Below are 20,292 nucleotides of genomic sequence, written 5' to 3'. Positions count from 1 at the left end.
ACAGCTGAATACTCATAATAAGCAGACCAGATCCTGCACTACAAAGGAAGGCAAAAGTTCATGTCAATTCCTTTTTCTCTGACTTGAGAGGAAATGCTCTTCTTTTACTCCAAACATTAGAGTTACCTGAATCACAAACGTGAGAGACATCCATCAGATACCTCAGAAGTTCTCCAAGGTGTTAGAAACACTGGAATACCCCCACTGACCATTCCCTGCTTGAACTATGGAGGCTGAGTCAAACGCTTTCCTCTAATTTCCTGTGATTTCTACTTCCAAGACTTTATTATCCTGCTATGGAAACCATCAAAAAAAATCAGCAAATGCCCATTTGAAAAAAAACCTCATATTCAGAAAAAAATGTCATTTCAACTACAAAGGGTGATTCTTGGGTGTTGGGAATGGGAAGATTCTCAATCTGTCTACAATCTGAGGACAAATTTTCAGATGTTTTCCCAATAATAGTCATAAAATAACACTACAGGAAGCAAAACATTCACCCAGAAATTTTAATAATAAAAAGTACCCCAGAAGTCTACACTTTTAGCAGTAAAACCAGTTAAATAATATAAATCAATATTATTTATAAAAATAATGGGTTACAATAAATTTTTATATATAACTTGATGGATTAATCTAACACTCTTTTTCTTCTATGAATTCATATAGCTTTCTCAAGGTGTTATTTGTTATTGAAAGTAAAGAATTTGGACCTTTCTTTTAACTGTGAGGGTATCACAGTCAATATTCCTTAAAACTGGGAAGGAAAAACTAGGGAAAGGAATGTATATTTTTCATGCAGCCAACAAGCCTTCCACATGAAGTTCATAACACTTTGGATTTTCCTGTATAGCCAAACTGATTTTCACGAAAGCTCTCTATGATTCTGAGTATTTTTGATATTTTTAAGACCTTTCCTCAATTCCTTGTTTCTTCTTTGTTCTCTGGCATTTAATTTGATTCAGAAAGATTTGAGAAAAAAAAAAATAAAATTACCAGCCACATAGGTATTGCTTTCCATTTTTAACCCACACATTTTTTCTGAAAAATATCTTATTTAAGCTGTTTTTTTTTTTTAAGGACAGCTATTCCTAAAATTTTAAAGAAATCAAAGTAGAAAAATAAATCTAAAAAGAGATACTCTTATTCATGCAGTTTGGGAAAATTTAAATGAAGGAATAAAGAAAACATGAGAATCAAATTATTTTATATAGTTTGATCGTGGTAAAACCAGTCTAATAAAGGAGAGAGAAAAAAAAAGTAAATCTAAATTTGATTATCATTTAGCATACATACTTACTGTTAAACCCCTTACATTAAAAATAAAACCCATGCATGCTTGGTAGACAAACAATCCTTTCCATCCTCATACCACTTTCTACTTCAGCTGGAGAGGAAAGTACTAATATCCCTGTAAGTCTGATCAACCCCTTAGGCTTCAGTCTCTTGAAGTCACTTTTCAGCTTTAGCTGCAGAGAAGAGTTTGCATTTACCCAACAAGAATGAAAGATGACTGTGCATATGAACAAATATCATCCCATCCCTACGACACTGAAGTCCACAGTCCCAAATGAAATCAGTGGGACCCATCAGCTGTCAGATCACAAACTGTTCCTGAAGGGAAACTTGTGTGTGATGTAAACTGTCATTGTTTCACTTCATGGTGATTGTTTTCTGAGTATAACTGTCCTTTTTTTTTTTTTTTTTTTTTCTTTTTTCCCAGTCTTTATTCACATAAGGAGTATATGCAAAATAGATTTGTGCACTATATTAATTTCCCCAAGCTCTGAGTCCAGCCTTTACTTAGTTTATACAGATGAAGGAGAGGAGGAGAAAAGGAGTTATAGGTTGCTTGTTTAGGATTTTATTTAATTTGGTCATATTTTATTTAATTCTCCTGCATACTGGGGAGTTACATCTATGTCCTTCATCACTGGTCACATACCTATGCCACAGGTATTCCAGGCTCTAAGGAAAAGAAACCAAATGACCCTTCATGATTAATGAGCTTAAATGGAAACTAGTGGAAAACTGACTCTAAATGTATATTTAGCTTTTACACTAAGTACCAAAGTTTCACAGATGCTGTGCCTAGGTGATATCCATTGAAATGCAAGTCAAACCTTTACTTTAGAAATGCAACATAAACATAAATAAATCTGAAACCTGGGTAAAAGTTTTGAGAACACATGCTTCATTGTAACTCTTAGACACTCTCAAAATAATCACTAAAATCTACAGTTATAACTGTAGGAGGTTTTTCAAAAGTTTGATCAGTACACAGATTTAAAGTCAGATTTGGAAAACTGGAAAGCTGGAAAGAGACACAGCTTCCAAATGAATTTTCAAAGGCACTAATACACATACAAGGTTTGTATACCTGAGACTTTTCAAACCCCAGCTAACTGCTTGCCTGCACTTTCCATGCCTAGCCTCCCACTTTCCTCTAGGAGTATGTCAGTTAAAAAATACATCAGATGATCTCATCTTTGTATGATAGTTGCAGAAAACATACAGCCTAGCTTTCTCTGTTGTATATACGTATGCAAGTGATTATATGCATGTGTAAACCTTTGGATGGTTCATTCAGTTTTTTAAAACATACACTTAACATATTGTATTGAATGCTTTTCAATTACATATTTCATTTCAAGTCAAAGAAGAACTTTTTCAGTCTTGACAGCATTTTTCATGTTTAGTAATATGTACTATGAGCATCTAATGACTTTATTTACTCCCTTAGCTATCTTTAATACTATAACCTTAAAAGATTAACTGAGTAAATTACTACAGCTCCTGATTGGACTGTCTTTATGTGCATCTGAGAATGCATTCACTTATTTTCATAAAGATTACATAACACATCTTCTACAAGGTAACTGGAAAGTAAAAATAAGGGTAGATGTGTTTTTTGTTTTGGTTTGGTTTTTTTCAAAGAGTAAGTTGTATTATTAATGGACCTAAAAGCTTGTGTGCCAAAAGCCAATATTTATGTGAATATTCAAAAATATGAACAGCCCAGTTTCTAGCGATGTTTTTGTATTAACAAAAATATTCACCAAAACATTATACGCTGTGGCTCTACTTCCTGATACTTTTAATTCTTCTTCACGTCATAACTTATCTTATTAATGTGAGGCATGTTTTAACAATTATTTTCCTTATCTGTTCAAAACTTCAACAAGGAAAGCATTCAACAAGAAATTAATGAAATTATGCCTTTTCTGAAGGGAAAAAATATTCTGTTGTAAGATTGTCTTTATACCACAAGATGGAGCTCAAACACTATATTACAATTCTGTAACACCTTGAGAGAGGAGTTGTCTTTTTGGCATTGTATGAATAAGCATCAGTTAAGACTAAGAAGTATGATAGTCCTGTATTTATGGATGACAGAAATATCTGCAGAAAACACTACTTGGATCCTACTATGGTGTATCCAAAACCAGCATGCAAGTTGTAAACTTAAGATTTAAGGAATAAATGCGATTTTATAGTAGTAACAAGATTATTTTTTTTTTACTATATGATATTTAGATCCAGAATCCAGCACTTATGCAATAGAACGACACAATGATTTGACATACAGGGTGAGTTCTGTGTTGGGTAATCATAATGATTATATCTTTGACCCGAAAAGGAACTTGTAAACTGAAGTTCAGATTCCGAATTACTATCTCAAAACATGGATCAGCTAGAGTTTTTCTCTGAATATTATGCTTCATTAAGAGTAAGAGCAAGGGTTGCCAGGTTATCCTGTTATAATTCTGTAACTGAAAAGTGTCAGCATCTGCAAAGGCTCAGCTTTCTCTGTGTGGTGCACAGTCAGGGGGATCTTTCCCAGCAATACCTGAGAATCACAGAATTGCAATTTGCCTGGAAAGGACCTTGGGATGTCATTTAGTCCACCCCTACACAGAATGAGAGCAGGTGTTGGAGCGAATAAAGGACTCAGCATTCCAATCCAATGCCATTTATTACAGAAACAAGCCTCCTTATATATTCAATTATTTTCTGATCACGCATCCACGCTCCAAACATGCATTCACTGATTGGATACCATCTATGTTCACAAGCTGTCCATGCGCTGGAGTCTCACTGCTGATAGGTCCATTCATTTAGGTCACGTTGATGCCCTGTTATTGCAGAACTGCCTCACCCCCACAGCAGGTCCTGTTTTCAGCTTTCCGAGGTGGCCTTGAAATTCCTTTGGGCCTGGCTAGTTCAATAACAAATCTCCATCTAACAGAAACCCATCCACAAGCAGAGACAACTTCTGGAAGATCTGCTTGTTGTTAATAACATGTCCAATATTTGAATATAATGTTTAGTGGAAACATCTTAATAGACTGTTGGCACATATATTTTGTGAAATACTAAGCACATGTAAAATCTATGGAAGTAGACCAAACTGAGAGGTAAAGCTTTTAACTTTCATGAAAGGGCATATCCAAAAGCTTGCCCAATGATGTATACTGCTTTGGTAATCTTCCATGGAAGGAATACCATAGGCAAAAAGGATTTTAACCTTGACAATTATTTCAGTTAGAACAACTTTAAGATCCAGAAACCTCCTTCAGCTAAAGCACAAATAAGGCAGTCTCATTCAACATTGCAACTAATTTCGCAACAATTTGATATGCCTTAAGAGAAGTTTCATGTATTTTCAGGTTTTGGATTACCATTTACCTTTGTTTCTGTGAGCACAGTGGGTGAGATCTAGCATGTTCCAGTTTCAGAAGAATGGAAAAACAAATCATCCCCTTTTTTCTTTTCATTAAAGGTTTTATTGGCTCACAGATGTGTCAATAATGTCCATCAGCTTTCACCCAAAGCAATAAATAAAAAAAAAACTAAACTAAAACTAGTCATATTTTCATGGTCTTTTCCAATCCTATTTTTTTTTTACTAGTCCTATTTGTAGTGGTTGCAAACTCTCTCCCACCCAATGTCACTCTGCTATGTGGCTACCAGGGCCATCAGGTGTGTTTAGGGAAAACAATTCCCTTTGTGCAAGTGAAGTAAGGTAGAACACTGAGTCTCCCCTCTGTGTTCTATAGCCCTATCGAGAAGAATTCCCAATTATGTAAGTTCAGTGAAGTTGGGGGAAACTGGGACACAACTACAGTGAGTCAAGACATGAATGCACACCCTCTGTACTCTTGGTTGGGACTCCTGCCATATGGTAATAGACCCCCTTTCTTCCTGGGAAAGGTAGTAACCATCAGTTACTTTTGATGGTTTTGACCTGCTACCTGAGACTCAGCCCGACTGAAACAGTACCAGAACTATATGATCTAAAGAATTCTAGTTGTTGCCAGAATGTTACCTTGTCCTAAGAGTGGCTTCAGTAGCAAAATACTTACCAAAGTCAATGATCTCACCACTCTAGAAAGAGCAATACAAAGGTGAAGTCCTTTGAGCTCTCCCTGGATCGTGGTGGAGCGTGACTCAGAATGTCCTACTGAGGTGGAACACCCATTAGAGGCATCTCACAATGAATTGACATTGCAAAGCCATGGGCAAAACCAGATTTCTTGAGTTTCAACAAATCACCCACTGAGGAATGCTGATGGATTAAAAGTAATTCACTTAACTCAAGAGGAAAATTTTGTAGATACATGTCCACATATGTTTCACTTATGTGTGCACAAAGCTACAGATTAGGGTGTGAATATATTCAAATATCCATGCACACAAAATGCATGTGTGTGTTTCTAGATTTGTATATAAGCTTTTAATCATATATCGCTGTGTGTGTATATATATGTAAGTGATTTAATTTTCTGTTTTGTAAGTAATGCTAACCTTGACACTACTGAATCTGTAATCAAGTCATTGTTTTAATTGTAACAAATCCCCCTTAATAAGCCCTAAATTCCTGGCAGATCAAAGCTGTGTAACATTCCCTTCCATGACACTATTCCATAGAAATTTTGTATGTCTCACCCAGTTCTTATCCACCTCTATATTCTGAACAAATATATCACGTAAGCTTCTCATGCTGTACTACTATACCTCTTACCATTATGTCTCTATAAATTCAAGATTCTTCCTTTTTTCTATTTTCCTTTGTTGTTCTCCTCTTTTTCAAACAAGTGAGAATCCAAGTCCCACACCCATAGTTTTGCAAACTCTCTGACATTATATTCCTTTGCTATTGCTATCCTGCATGCCTATTATTTCCATTCCATTCATCTATGCCCCTCAGAATCTCTACCACTTGTGTGCTCTCTTTATAATTTCTATGACCATTTCTACTCTTCTCCTTTTCCTTTCTCTGGAACATTTCCTCCACCCATAGAATATAGCATAATAAAATAAAATGGAAGAAAAATACAGCCATTCACAACACTTCTACTGACATTCAAGCTTCTGAATTATGGAGACCTGGATCATTTAATCTGATCCTCTCATCTTTGCAGGTACCCATTGTAGACCAGATCAGGCTGTTGGTGTTGGGACACTCCCCTCATCATTTCTTGCAAACCCTCTCAGTTCTTTCACTCTCAGCACTTGCAGGAAGTCTCTTCTTTGCAACTGCTGCCATATTGTATTGCTGAAAATCATCTTACTACAGTTCAGCTTTCCTCTCTAATTTCAGCTTCAGTGTCTTTCTCCTTCCCATAGTCTCCTGCACTTTTCCTTGGTTTCTTTGTTAATGATCCCTTTGATCCCTTTCACTGCTGGTTCTGTCTTTATGATGCTTTACTTCAGTTCTCTAACTTGCCAAAATGTTTGTCCTTTACCTTTCATGCTTCCATTAAGCTTAAACTCTCTTTTCTGTCTGATTTATCTCTTGCTGAGTTCTACTTGTTCCACCTATCTGTTGGTCTCTCTCAATGCTGATCACTGGGCTTCACTGTCTTCCCTTGTGACACTGCAGAACAATTCCTTTTGAGAGCACTGATAAGTGCCTTATAATTACACCCTTTGGGATTTATTTTTTTTCCTGGGATGGAACCTGATGGGCATTTTTTGAATATACCCAGTGAGTTAGGTTTTACTCAATGGTCCCACTCTCTCAGCCACAGAGTTCAGAAATGAGTGTGTTCATTTCCAATACATTAAACTCTTTCTCAGTTTCTTCTTTTGATGTGGATTTGTAGGTAGAATATTTTAGGGAATATTTTGCTAACAGCAATGGTGATGTACCTTGGTGTCAGATGGTCATGGCATCACTGCTTTTTCTGTGCTGCTGCACTGGATAGGCTGCAAATTCCACATGAGCTCAAGTTGAAATAATTCTGCAGACACCAAGGTCAGTGAAGGAGAAGGGTGGGGATGTGCTTCAGAGTCTGGAGCAGAGACTCCCCTGAAGCCTGTAGAGAAGACCACGGTGGGGCAGGCTGTCCTCCTGCAGCCCATGGAGGTTCACAGTGGAGCAGATACTCACCTGAAGCCTGTGGAGGACCCCACACTGGAGTGGATGTTGGAAGTAGGCTATGACCCCATGGGGAACCTGCACTGGAGCAGGATCCTGGCAGAACCTGTGGCCCCATGGAGAGGGGACCTCACACTTGAGCACGTTTGCAAGCAGGACTTGTGAACTCTGTGGGGGACCCATGCTGAAAAGTTCTGTTCCTGAAGGACTACATCTTGTGGAAGGGACCCACACTGGAACAGTTCATGAAGAGCTGCAACCCGCGGGAAGGACTCTTGCTGGAGATGTTCATGAAGGACTGTTTCCTGTGGGAGGGAGCCCATGCTGGAACAGAGGAAGAGTCTGAAGAGTCCTCCCCCTGAGAAGGCTGGCAGAAACAATGTGTGATGAACTGACAGCAACCCGCACTCCACATCCTTCTGCATTGATTGGCAGGAAGGGAAGGAGGTGGAGAAAGTGGGAGTAAAGTTAACTCTGGGATTTGAGTTGCATGTTAGGGGAATTACTATAGCAGAAATCCCTTGTTGATAGCCAGGCTAGGAGAAAGAGGAGGAATTCATTGTGGCATTAAGCCTTATAACCTGTCCCAAAAGGAAATACATTTAAATTCTTGTAACCCATGGCTTCAGTTGAATGTTATAGGAATTACTGTAGCAGAAACTACCTGAACCAGTGGAGGAAAAGCCTTTCAAGGCAGTATAAGTGCAGCAGTGATCTGGCTTGACCTGGCTTTGGTGTCCAGTAGCTCCATGTAACACCATCTATCCTGTCCTGAATGAACACCATGACAGACGGAGCTCAAAGTACTGAACTAAATGAACTCAATGGATATTTTGTGGATATTGGTGGATATTTTACAGACATTTCACAGGGGTGATCCATAGTGTAAGGGAACTGTTACACATGATGGAGCCCTGCTTTCCTGGAGATGGCTCTAAAAATCTTTTTGCTGGTGAGAAGTAGTGAATAAATTCCTTGTTTTGCTTTGCTGGTGTGCATGGCTTTTGCTTAAATTATTAAACTGTTTTATTTCAACCCATGAGTTTTCTCATTTTTACTCTTCTGATCCTCTCTCCCACCCCATCTGAGGGGAGCAAGTGAGCAGCTGTGTGGTGCTTGATTAGCAACTGGGATTAAATCGTAATACTGGCTTGCACAGCATTTTTTCCTCCTTTCCTGGTTTTCTCAAATCCACAGTGGGGTATTTAATCAATACTAAGTGGAACTGTTTTAAAAGGTAGATGTAAACATCTTCTATAAATAAAACTTTGCACATCACAGAGTGTCTTACTGTGTGTTACATCACAGAATACCTAAAGAGATAATTAGAACTTTCCCATAGAAAGTGGAAAATCTGGGTACATATTAACTCAACGGAGAGAGGAAATGAATGAACAAGGACTCAGTAACTAGAACCAGAGGATAATCAAATGCTTTGGGTTCAAAGGGACCTTTAAAAACCATCTAGTCTAACCCCTTTGGAATGAGCAGTGACATCTTCAACTAGATCAGGTTGCTCAGAGCCCCTTCCAGCCTGGCCTTGAATGTTTCCAAGGATGGGGCATCTACCACCTCTCTGGGCAACCTGTTATAGTGTTTTACTACCCTCATAAAAAATTTCCTCCCTATAAGAATGGGATAATGTGATGAAAGGGAGACTCAGACCATGTAATACTGTCCTTAGGTTCCTTATTCTCATTCCATGTTCTAGAGCAAGCTAAACTGAATTCAGCTAATTGCACAAGACCAATGCCAAGAAGTTAGGAAGTCAAATTCTTTTGAGTCAACATGAAGGTTCACTTTTGAGATCACTTTGTCTGAAGAGAGAAACTCTTTGGTAGACATAATTGATGGTGGTGGCTGATTCAGTCAACATGTGTGCATTGAAAGATAAAATTATATTACATAAACTGACAAATAAGAACAAGGCTACATCATCTCATAGGGAGTATTGGAATAGAATCTAATCTGAATCATCTAGATGGCAAGGGTTCAAACTTCTACTGCGGTTTCATTTTACATATCTAAATTTCATTTATCAGTGTTCCGAAGATATTAACAATCTCATAACAGGTATATTTGTTTGATAAGGAAAGCCATGCGTAAAACTCAGGAAGATAAATACTAATACTTTGAAATATTCATAATACCCTTATAATAAATTATATCTATGTTTAAAACTGAAAGGAAAATATACGTATTCAGCAGATCAAGTCACAAGAAAACTATTCAAAAAAGTAATAAATTAAGCCCACACATGTCTACATAGTATTGTTTAATGTACTGTAGCAACTCTCATGACATGTTATATGACTGTACACTCTTATCTGGATTAGTCATTCTTATTGCAACCATGAGAAAAATAATCTATGGTTTCAAATAGTGGCAGAGTGGAAAATCGCTTAGGTCTTTTTATAATTTTTCTCTCTTCAATTCGCTTATCTTTTTGTGCTTCTTTTTTCAAAACTCAGAAGCACCAGAGAATGGAAAAAAGTGTTTCAAATAGCTATTTAGTAATTCTTTCATTCATTATCAAATACATATTGACTTTGAGCATGGCGAGATAGTGACCTTTGGTTCAATCTAAGGTATAGAAAAATTCTCAAGTCTACGACAAAGATTTTAGTCATGAGTAGGATTAGGAAGCTGTTAAGTGGGAGGTTTAACATCCAGTTGGAGGCAGCTCAGTAGCAGATAGATTCACATCTTATGTTTCACATCTTATGTTTCAAACTCTGATGTGACTTAATTCCATTTCATATCCACCAAAACAAACCAAGCAAACAGAAGAAATATGCCTTTGACAGCACATCTTAGTTTTGGTTAATAGCCAGATAGAGCAGTGTAAAGGTTCTCTAATGTTAGACATAGGACTGAATAGATGCAATCTCCAGTTTTCTCTCTCATAGTCAGACTTTGTTTCCAAAGCTATTGATCATATCTGTTACTCCAACATGCAAAACCCTGAGTTGGGTGAGAAAAGGCTGGAAGAAGTGAAGGAAGGCACAGGAGAGGAAGAGGGAGAGGCAGAGTGCACAGTCCTTAGTGTAGGGACCTTAGCTTTGCTCTGACACATGGAGTTTTACCCCATTATTAAAATTTTTTGACAGCACAACAGTTCCTCAATGCTTCACACTCAATAAGAAGTTGTCTCAGAATTAATTTGACTAAGAAGTACCTACTAAGACCTTGCTAGAGCTGAAACACTCTAAAGTAGTTGTGATTGCTTACTTTGCTTATTTGGTTCATAATGATTCAAAATTATCCCCCTCGATATAGCTGTATGCTTCTCAGAAGATCTTCAGTTGCTTTTGTTACAGCCTTATGAATAAGAATCAGCAAAAAAAAACAACAATGAATGACCTTTCCTTTGGTCATTTTTTATAATGACTTTATATGCTTGAAAAAATTCGAAGTCATTCACTGCTGAGCTTGAATCACACAACAGCAAAGGACAATAAAATAAAAAGGACAAAAAATAAACCACCAGATTTTCTTTGCTTTTGACATGAATTGGACTCTTTGTATAGAAGATGTCAAAGTTGTGTCAGTCAAGAGTATACTTAGAAATTTTAATTGATTGTTCTGAAAAAAAAATAAGGTGAAAGACCTCTAGTAAAATGTGCCACTGCCTTCAGGAATACAGTAGGAAGTTCAAAAGATGTAGAAGTCTTTGCAGAGTTCATATATTTTCAATAACCGACACTACTGGTCATACTGATGATACTGCTTTTTTTAACATCTGTTAATCTTAGTCTCCTCATTCTTCCTTCTGTGTCTCAGCTGCCTGTGTGTTGGTAGAGCCTAGAAAGTCATCAAAATTTCACCCCAGTCCTATTAAATAAAACAATAACAGTAGTTTCTGCACTTCCTAATAAAAGATGTTGGTGCTAGGAATGCAGAACCGGCATTTCTCATATTTCAAAATTTTGTATTTCAAAGTTTTTTAGCACTTTCAACAGTGACTTACCTAAAACCCAATTGAAACAATAGAAATCTTGATGTTGTCAAGTCCAAGTTGGGCTATTCAGGAATCCTGGTATCAGACTGCCTCATAACAGAAAATAAACCACAGAGTTCAGAATAAATTCTTGTCCCCACAAGGAGGGAGGATTAGGTCACAGGGGCGTCAAACTCATTTTCACTGGTGGCCACATCAGCCTCTTGGTTGTGTTCAAAGGGACAAACGTAATTTTAGGATGTATAAATGTAGGAGTTGTTACATTTGTACATCAGTTTGACACTCCTAGCTGTTCTTTCAGGTCTCAGACAGCCAGACAGCTGAAAACACAAGGTGTCCCCTACTGTATGCTTATATCAGAAAACTTTCTCCACTGTGAATTATTTCTTCTGGGATTGGATGTATTCACACCTATGTACGGCACACGCAGAGCAGTCTTAACTTCCACAGTAAGCACTAAAACATCATTCAGTAAACCTGACTACTGTCACTGATGTACAGAATTATTTACTCTTTTATTGAATTCTAACTGCTGCCTTTCTGTGTGGTTTTTTGTTTTGGGCTGGGTTGGTTTCTTTAATTGTTTTTTTGTTTGTTTTGCCAGCAAATTTGCCACAGATGAAACACTTTGAACAGATAAGCCCCTTTCAGTGAAACAGAAGGAGATAAATAGAAATATAAAATAAACATTTAATAAGAAAGTTGACTTTCCACAAAAATAAAAATAATCTTGGTGGTCTTGTGTGAGTGAAATAGGAAATTCCTTCTTACTTTTTATGATCAGTTTATAGGAACTAGATAGTTTGCTGCTCAAGAGCTTACTATACAGAATGCCCACAAAATAAAGTACACAGGATTCAGCAGACCTATGTTAAAAGAAGTCTACTGCCTCTAGATGGTTACTCAGAATAAATGAGGCAGCTTTTCTGCATTGTCTTCAATGCAGAGGGACTTCTAAGGCAGGTGTTGCAAATTTCCCCTGAGGAAGCAGTTGAATTGTTTTCTTGGAACAGAGGTACCAGCTTAACTCCTAACTTTATCTAGTGGTATTGCGGTTTCATTTTCAAAAGGGAAAAAAAAAAAAAAATGTTATGGTGTTATGAAGAAACTGGAGAATGAAGATATGATTTAAAAATTTGCTAATCTGATCCAAATCAATATGGTTTCAGTATAACTCTGTTGTTTCTCAAAATACAGAGGAGAAAAATTGATTCATCTATATTATTTGAGCAATCTATTTTTCCTTCTGTTTTGTCTTCATTATTGAAAACTTGAATGTTTGTTGTTTTGTTGTTTTCTTTTTTTTTTAATATAGATTTTTCTATGGCATTTTCAAATTTTCTTTTAGATAATAGGAGTGGGGCAGGGATGGCAGTTTCTGTGCAGAATGGAAGGTAACTTGGAATCTTATAAATAGTGAACAGCTAATATTTTTTCAAAATATTTTAGTATTTAAATTCTCTGTATTTTATTATTTTAATGAAAGTCAAATACACAAATGCCTTTGGAAATCTGTCACAGAAACAATAGACTGTACAATCAGGTATAGCTGAGAAGAATGAATTAAGAGATTTCCTTGATTAAATTTGTGGTTACTGTTGCATTGAGTATTTGTGCCTGTAGATGCTTTTAATGAACCTGGAATTTATAATACAAGGGGAAACATAATGAAAAAAAAGCTATATTTTAAAGAAAAAAAAAAAACAAACACCAAAAAAACAGTTATAACGTGGAAACTCACTGCAGAGCTTTATTTAAAGTATGACCTGCCTGCCTCCAGAGATTGCTTTCCACAAGCTGGCTCCACAGGTGTCAGGCCGTCTGGGTGGACAAATCCAGCTCAGCAGTCAACCCATACAACTAACATGGAAAATATTGGATATGTTTCAGCCAGTGCTGGTTTTATTTAAATGTTTAATTTTTTAGTATTAGCTGAAAGGGAAACTGTTCATTCTAATTGGCTGAGACCAGCTTCATCTTGATGCATAAAAAGAAAAGCTTTAATTGCAGCAACAGGTATTATAATTGTTTAAGAGAAACACTGAGCTGCATCATGCCTTCTTTTTATTAAACACCAGTCTTCACAGCATCTTGGGAAAAAAATGAATCTTGTCCATAACCACATTCATCTCTCTTAAGTGTTCAAATTTTTACTGGCACTGAATTCTTCATGGTTTTATTGTTACATTATTTGTAAGATGTATATTTTATTCTCACTTGAAATTTGTGTTACATTTTTTTCTGTTTTGTATAATTTCCTTCACAGCTGCTTTTCCTTTCTGTAAATTACTATACAAGGCTATTTTCCTCATCCTTTGTCTTCTCTGTCTCTTAATCTTTTTTCACTTTTTCTCTCATTCTATTTTCATGAAGATTCACTGCCATACTCTTTTTCTTTCTCCAGTACATTTGAAGTTTTTACTCCTCAGAGCTAAGGGTCTCCCAAATATCTATTTTCATCACTTACATACATTATCCTACACTCTCTCTACTCCCACATAATTTGAATTCTGTATTTTCTATCTCCCTTTTCTTGATTAATTTTGTGGTTAATTGATATTTTAGGCACTCAAATACCTCTGAGACCCCCTCCCACCAATTTAGGGAGAAAATAAGCATGGGACTAGGAAACTAGTGATGAAAGGGACTGTCACGGAGGCACCCTTATGTTAGTTTAAGGGACAACATGGTCCAAAACAACTTTTATTAAACCGGTGAGAAACAGGGTTTTAGCACTGCAAAAGTGACTTGAATACGGGTTCAGATATTAGTTGAGGAAAATTATTAAGGGGCAGCAACTAATAATTCAGGAGGTCCATAGTGTGCATACACGTGGCATCACATCACCAAAAACAATGCCGGAGCCACCCCTGAGTCCAGGAAGAGTACACACTTGCCTGAACACGGTGTGGGATTATTTTACAGGGATACAAGTATTGAGTACGGAAAGTGTACACTCGCTATTCTGCAAGGGTAAATTTATAATACACTCGCAATCCTGCAAGGAGAAATACACGTGCAAATGTGCACGGAATATTGCACATGCTTATGTGGAAGCAAGGGAGGAAAATACACCTGCGATTATGCGAGGATTAGTTTTACACATCCTCGTATTGAGCATGGAAAGTATGCATGCATACGTGCACGGAAAGTAGATATATTCGCAATCCTGCGAGGAGAAATTTTACTCACACACGTGGTGGCAAGGCAAGTGGAGTCTCCATCCCAGGTGGAGCTCTCAGCGGCAGCATCTCGCTCGTGCTCCAAGAGATCCGTGACAAGAGGGCGGAGTCTCGACGAGAGTCCCGTTTTTTATAGCCTGGTCAGATCTGACTGTAAGCATTCCAGAAGCCTCTCTGCACCCCCACACTGGCTATGGGGTGCCTGTGAAGCTTCCAAACTTCCCCCACACTGGCTGCAGGCGCGCAGTGGCTCCCTGGCGCCTCAGCACTCACTTCTCTTTTTTCTTAACAGCCCTGGCCAGGGTGCTCTGGGGCCAAACAAAAGAAGCTGTTAGCCTCAAACAGCAGAGAGAGAGGGAGATGTGCCTACTCCTTCCATATTGAAGGAGGGAGGGGGAGAGATGGGAGTTTATATTCTGCCACAGGGACGTATGTAGTTAATGTCACTTTTACAAACGTTACTATAAGATAAAGGATATGGGCAGTTGGGGGTGCAAAACAAGGAAATCAGATGGAATCCTGAAAACATCTGCTGTAGCCTGAAAGAATTGCAAACGTTCATGGATTTTGGCCTCTTTCAGATCCAGATAAACAAGTCTAGATGAACCCACTCTAGCAGGTGGGTTGGACTAGATGATCTCCAGAGGTCACTTCCAACCCAAAGCATTCCGTGAAACCTTTGATCTGACAGCTATATTGATTCTTACATCACTTCTTATATTCTTATTACAGAATGTTATTTACAGGTTGCTTGCATTAAGAAGCACTTACTCACTGAAGAAATACCAACAGAGGGTTTAATTTTCTCTTGATTTTAAAATGAAGAGATGTGGGTTTCCATGTTCTTCTTCCTCTTTTATGTATATGTATACATAATTTTTTCCCTTTATTTGCAATGCGAATGGTTTGATGTGGCACAAATGCAGACATCTCCCTATGCATCACTTGATTAAGAATTCACAGTATTACAAATTAATGCATTAATCAACTTTCGTGTCAATTTATCTCAAGTAATTTAACATTTATTATGCAAGCCATTAGTAATACTGCCTCAGCCCTTGGAATTTGCCAATTTAACCGCTGCCAGCATCGGTTCATTTCAATAACTACTAAAAAGAAAAAGAAAAAAAGATTAATTTTTCATACACTTGATGATTCATAATAGGATTTGGTGCCACTGTTTTTTAAAAAAAAAATCAGATATGTAATTATTCAAATACAGTAGTATATTTAAATGTATTTCTAACACTAAACTATTGTAGTTTAGACAAGACAGCCCGTAAAGGTAACGGCATTTGTGTCAGGAAACAAAAGATGCTAATACAGTTCATAATAATTGTCATTTTGGAATGGTTCCAATTAGATTCCAGAATGATGAAAATCACTTCATAAAATAGGCTTGTACACAGAAGGTAACTGTAGCCTTCTGACAGAAATTACTTTTCTGCATTCCATTCTTTGCTGAAAAAAAGAGTAGATTCTTGGAAGATATTTGGAAGCCCTTTGGATGTCAAAAGAATATTAATATATATATATATACATATAGATATATCTTCTACGTCATAGTTAGATGAAAAGGTAAAAATTGAAATAATCAAGTTGACAATGTTTTAATAGCATTCTCAGTTTATGAAAGCCAAATGTTGCAAAGCAAATATGGACTAGTAACATTATACAGTGCTGTACTTCTAATATTTTATCTAAGATTCCTTAAAAAAACCCACCAAGCCCTCACTCACCTGCTAAATCACTGAACATAACGTGCCTTGGAACAAGAAGAGGAAAAGCTTCTGAGAATACTTTTCAAGCAAAAAAAAGACTTTTGAAGCCACAACTAGATGCATAAACTTTTAATTGGGATGATCACTGAGAGGAATGTTTGCATTGAGAAAAGTGTTTATGAAAAAGATACTGAATCTTTGATTTATGATGCTGTCATGACTGTGACCTTTAGATAGGTTTCAAAGTCTGTGCATATATGATCAGTACATAGCCTGATTCTATTACAGGAGTAGCATTTAAGATGGATCAAAGAGATGGAAGGTATCACAAGAGGTAACCAAGGCTACGCATATACCTCAAAACAAAACCAAATGCATCTGAACTATATCTGATGTGCTTATCTGGATGGATAAAGAGGATTTAAAATTAGAGCAGTATAATTTGTTTGATTTTCAAACTTTTGCTTGGGGATAAATTACTAGGAGAGAATCTGGGAAGGCTGAACATATGAATTAGCTCAGTGACCTATCCAAGCTTTACAGCAAAACCCCTGGTAGATGCATGAAATCAGTGCATGATTTCAGAAATAAGGTCTTATTTTTCATTTACAGGATGTCAAGATCAGGACAGCTCCCCATCTTGGAAAGACAGGAAATCATTTTTTATATTCCACTATCTTCTTTAGCTTCCTGTAAAAGTCCTTATTTAATTTCAGTGTTTCATGTGCTTGCTTAATTCTACTTCAATGATCTTACATCCTTCCTACAATTATAACTTCACATCTTTTGTTCTTCTGTTGAATGTTCATCATTTGGAATAAAAATTCAAGTTTTGTCAAACTCAGTTAAAAAATGGATAAACATTTTTGCATAAAACAAAGAACATGATGTACTTAAATTTTATTTTTAGCTTTATATATGCCAGTAGTGATTTGCTAAGTAATTACAATTTTATCTAACAATATAACCTCTATTTTTTTTTTACCTTGGAATAATACTGACATAAATATTTAGTTAATAAGCACAAAATTTATCTTGCAGTATAGTGATGTTTCAGCATAAACCATTTAAATGTTTTTTCTTGAGGGGAAAGGTGGGTGATGGGGGGTGTTTGTGCAAAACATAATGAAACATCAGCAACAATAAAACCAAATCCTTCTTGATGTGAAAGAAACAAATAATTTTTCCCAAGTTCTAAAATGTATCTCACAGTTATCTGTTCCTCTGTGTAAGCAGTTCAGTCTTTTAAACAAAAATGCAATTTCCTTCTTTGACAATATTTCTCTTCTTTGATCAGTGGTTTATATAGGCTTTTCACTTTTTAATTTCCTCTATACCACATTGCCATTATTCCTTCTGGGGGAAATGCTTGATCTTTGTGAGAACATGCTGTGGTTTGACATAATGACCTTGGATTAAGTAAGGAAAGCAGACCGATATCCAAAAGCATGCAGAACAATGATGCTTTTATCTCCAGACAATGTCACATTAGTGGCTGTGTGCTCAGCAGGAACTGAAGGCTTATCCAACATATTTGATAATTTCACTGATAACAATGTACAAAAACATTAATTTGAAAAACTGTTAGTTACAATAACAGGATTATGGTCAATGACATCTTCAACTAAGTGAACAAATGTCTTTATAAAATTAAATATTCTTGTTTTTTCTGTTCCCTCTAAGTTACATGTTTAGATAGTATGCATGTCCTTGTCCAGTAATTTACATTAACTTCTAACTCTGACATTTTTATGTATTTCATGGAGTAAAAGCCTCTGAATTTTTAGTTCTGCCAAGAAAGGCTTGTTACATATCTTCTCAGTTGGAACCGTCCTAAATCACTGTTCTATCCTTCAAAAACCATGTTTCTATTGACTTCAATATACATTAAAATCTTCAGGATTCATTTTCTGTAATCATCAGTGACATTTATTATACTGAGAAAATGTAATGGAAATTAAATGTCAATGCAGCTTATGCACACACCTGAAGAGTATTGCCTGATTTGATGTAACTGCCACAGTTCAGAAAGAAAGATGTCATTTCAGTTATTTATGAACAAACCACAAAGTGAAACAAACAAACAAACAAACAAACCCCATGATTTAACTGTGGTCTCCTAATGTGTATTACAGGATCAATCTGATAACCTAAACTTGTCTGAGTGAAGTATGGACTGGGAATGTTTATTCCAACCCCTGTCCAGTGCAAAGGAACACTTCCCTTTCAGATACCTGACAACATGACCGTGCCATTCATTGTATTACAGTTGTTTATTTGGCATTTGGAAAGACACATCCCTCAAAAGAAAGACTCTTGTTCTACTTCATTGAAAGCAATTTCTGGACCTAGCTATAGAAGAGCTTTTAAATAAGTAAAACAAACAAACAAACAAAAATGAAAAACAAAGAAAGAAATCCAACCAACAAACAAACACAAAACACAAAAAAATCCACACTGTATTACTGTTTTCATAAACCCCTTGAATTATTATTTTTTCATCTTCTCCTCTCAGGGATGTATTCTGTAATATATCTATAACAGCAGGTGCTTTATTTTGGCAGCATATGATAGCTATGAGACATAGAAGGGTGTCTTCCAGCATCATATTTCCTATTTCAAATGTTGGAGAGAAGTGGATGATTGGTCTGACCCAAAAAGACACATCTTTTGCTGTGATATTCTCCTGCACAGTTACTGCTTATATTCCCTTCTGATCTCTAACCCTTACTTACTGTTCTTTCCATTTTGTCCATTTTGTTATAATAGGTTACAGAAAAAAACTTCTGAAAGGTTTTTATTCCTCTCATCACACTGTTTTAAACAAGAAGCTTTCTAGAATGGGCCAATATCAGATAATGCTATGTTTGAGAAACACAGTAATTCTTTGTAGATTGGCAGGAATATATGAAGAGTCATTCAAAACAAGAATTAAAAATGCAGAAAGGTATTTGCAGTCTAGCACTCCAGGAAAAATTAAGAGCAAACACATTCCTACAAATTTAAAAATTGTAGGCTTAAGGACTGCTTTTTTTGTTTTGTTTTTTTTTGTGTTCTCTGTAAGCAGATGCTCTTACCTCTCAGGGAATGACTCTTTTTTTTTTTTTTTTTTTTTTAATTTCCACATGATTTTAGGCGATCGTGACAACATAATTCAATATTCTCTATGTGGAAACTAGCTTAACAAATATACCATCACAGAGATCAGATCCTAACAGTGGCTCAGTGGTGAACACTGCCTTCACAATTTTTAAATAAAAGACTGAGATTAGGAAAAGAAAAATAGAAATTAATCTTACAAATCAGTCATGTAACTGAACAGAATTTACCAGCAAACCTAAAAAAAATTATACTCTAGGCCAATGAACTTTTAAAGGAATTAACACAAAAATATTTCATTCCTGAATTCTACTGGTTCTTGTCTTGAAATAAGTAGGGTCAAGGACACTCAGTTGTAACTTCATGCACTAATGAGTGTCTTGAAAAACAGTATTCAAGTAATCTCAAATTAGATACCTAACTTAGACATGGTAGGAAAACAAACTTCTTAAATAATCAGCTTATTTTTTTATTTCTCTGTGGAAGAAAGATAGGAAAACATACAATATTTTGATCTGAATTTATTTTCTTACAAAAATAAACTCAATAGGTTTCTGCTAGAAGGGTTTTTAGCTGGCTATTTGTTTAATACGGAGCCTCTACATTTTCTAAGGCTCTATAAAGTTGAGGACCTTGCTTGTTTCCATTTTCGTACTTGCGGTGGATTGACCTTGGCTGGCTGCCAGCTGCCCACCAAGCTGCTTCATCATTCCCCCTCCACCAGCAGGACAGGAGGAGAAAATACATCGAAAAGCTTGTGGGTCAAGGGCAGGGAGATCACTTACCAATTACCAATTACCGTTATGGGCAAAACAGATTCAACTTAGGGAAGCTAATTTAATTTATTGTAAATTAATTGAAACAGAGTAGGATAGTGAGAAATAAAACAAAATTAACAACACCTTCCCCCACCATTCCCTCCTTCCCAGGCTCAACTCCACTCCT

Source organism: Columba livia, chromosome 2 (assembly GCF_036013475.1).
Source record: "Columba livia isolate bColLiv1 breed racing homer chromosome 2, bColLiv1.pat.W.v2, whole genome shotgun sequence".
NCBI classification, from domain to species: domain Eukaryota; kingdom Metazoa; phylum Chordata; class Aves; order Columbiformes; family Columbidae; genus Columba; species Columba livia.
This window is presented reverse-complemented; position numbering follows the sequence as displayed.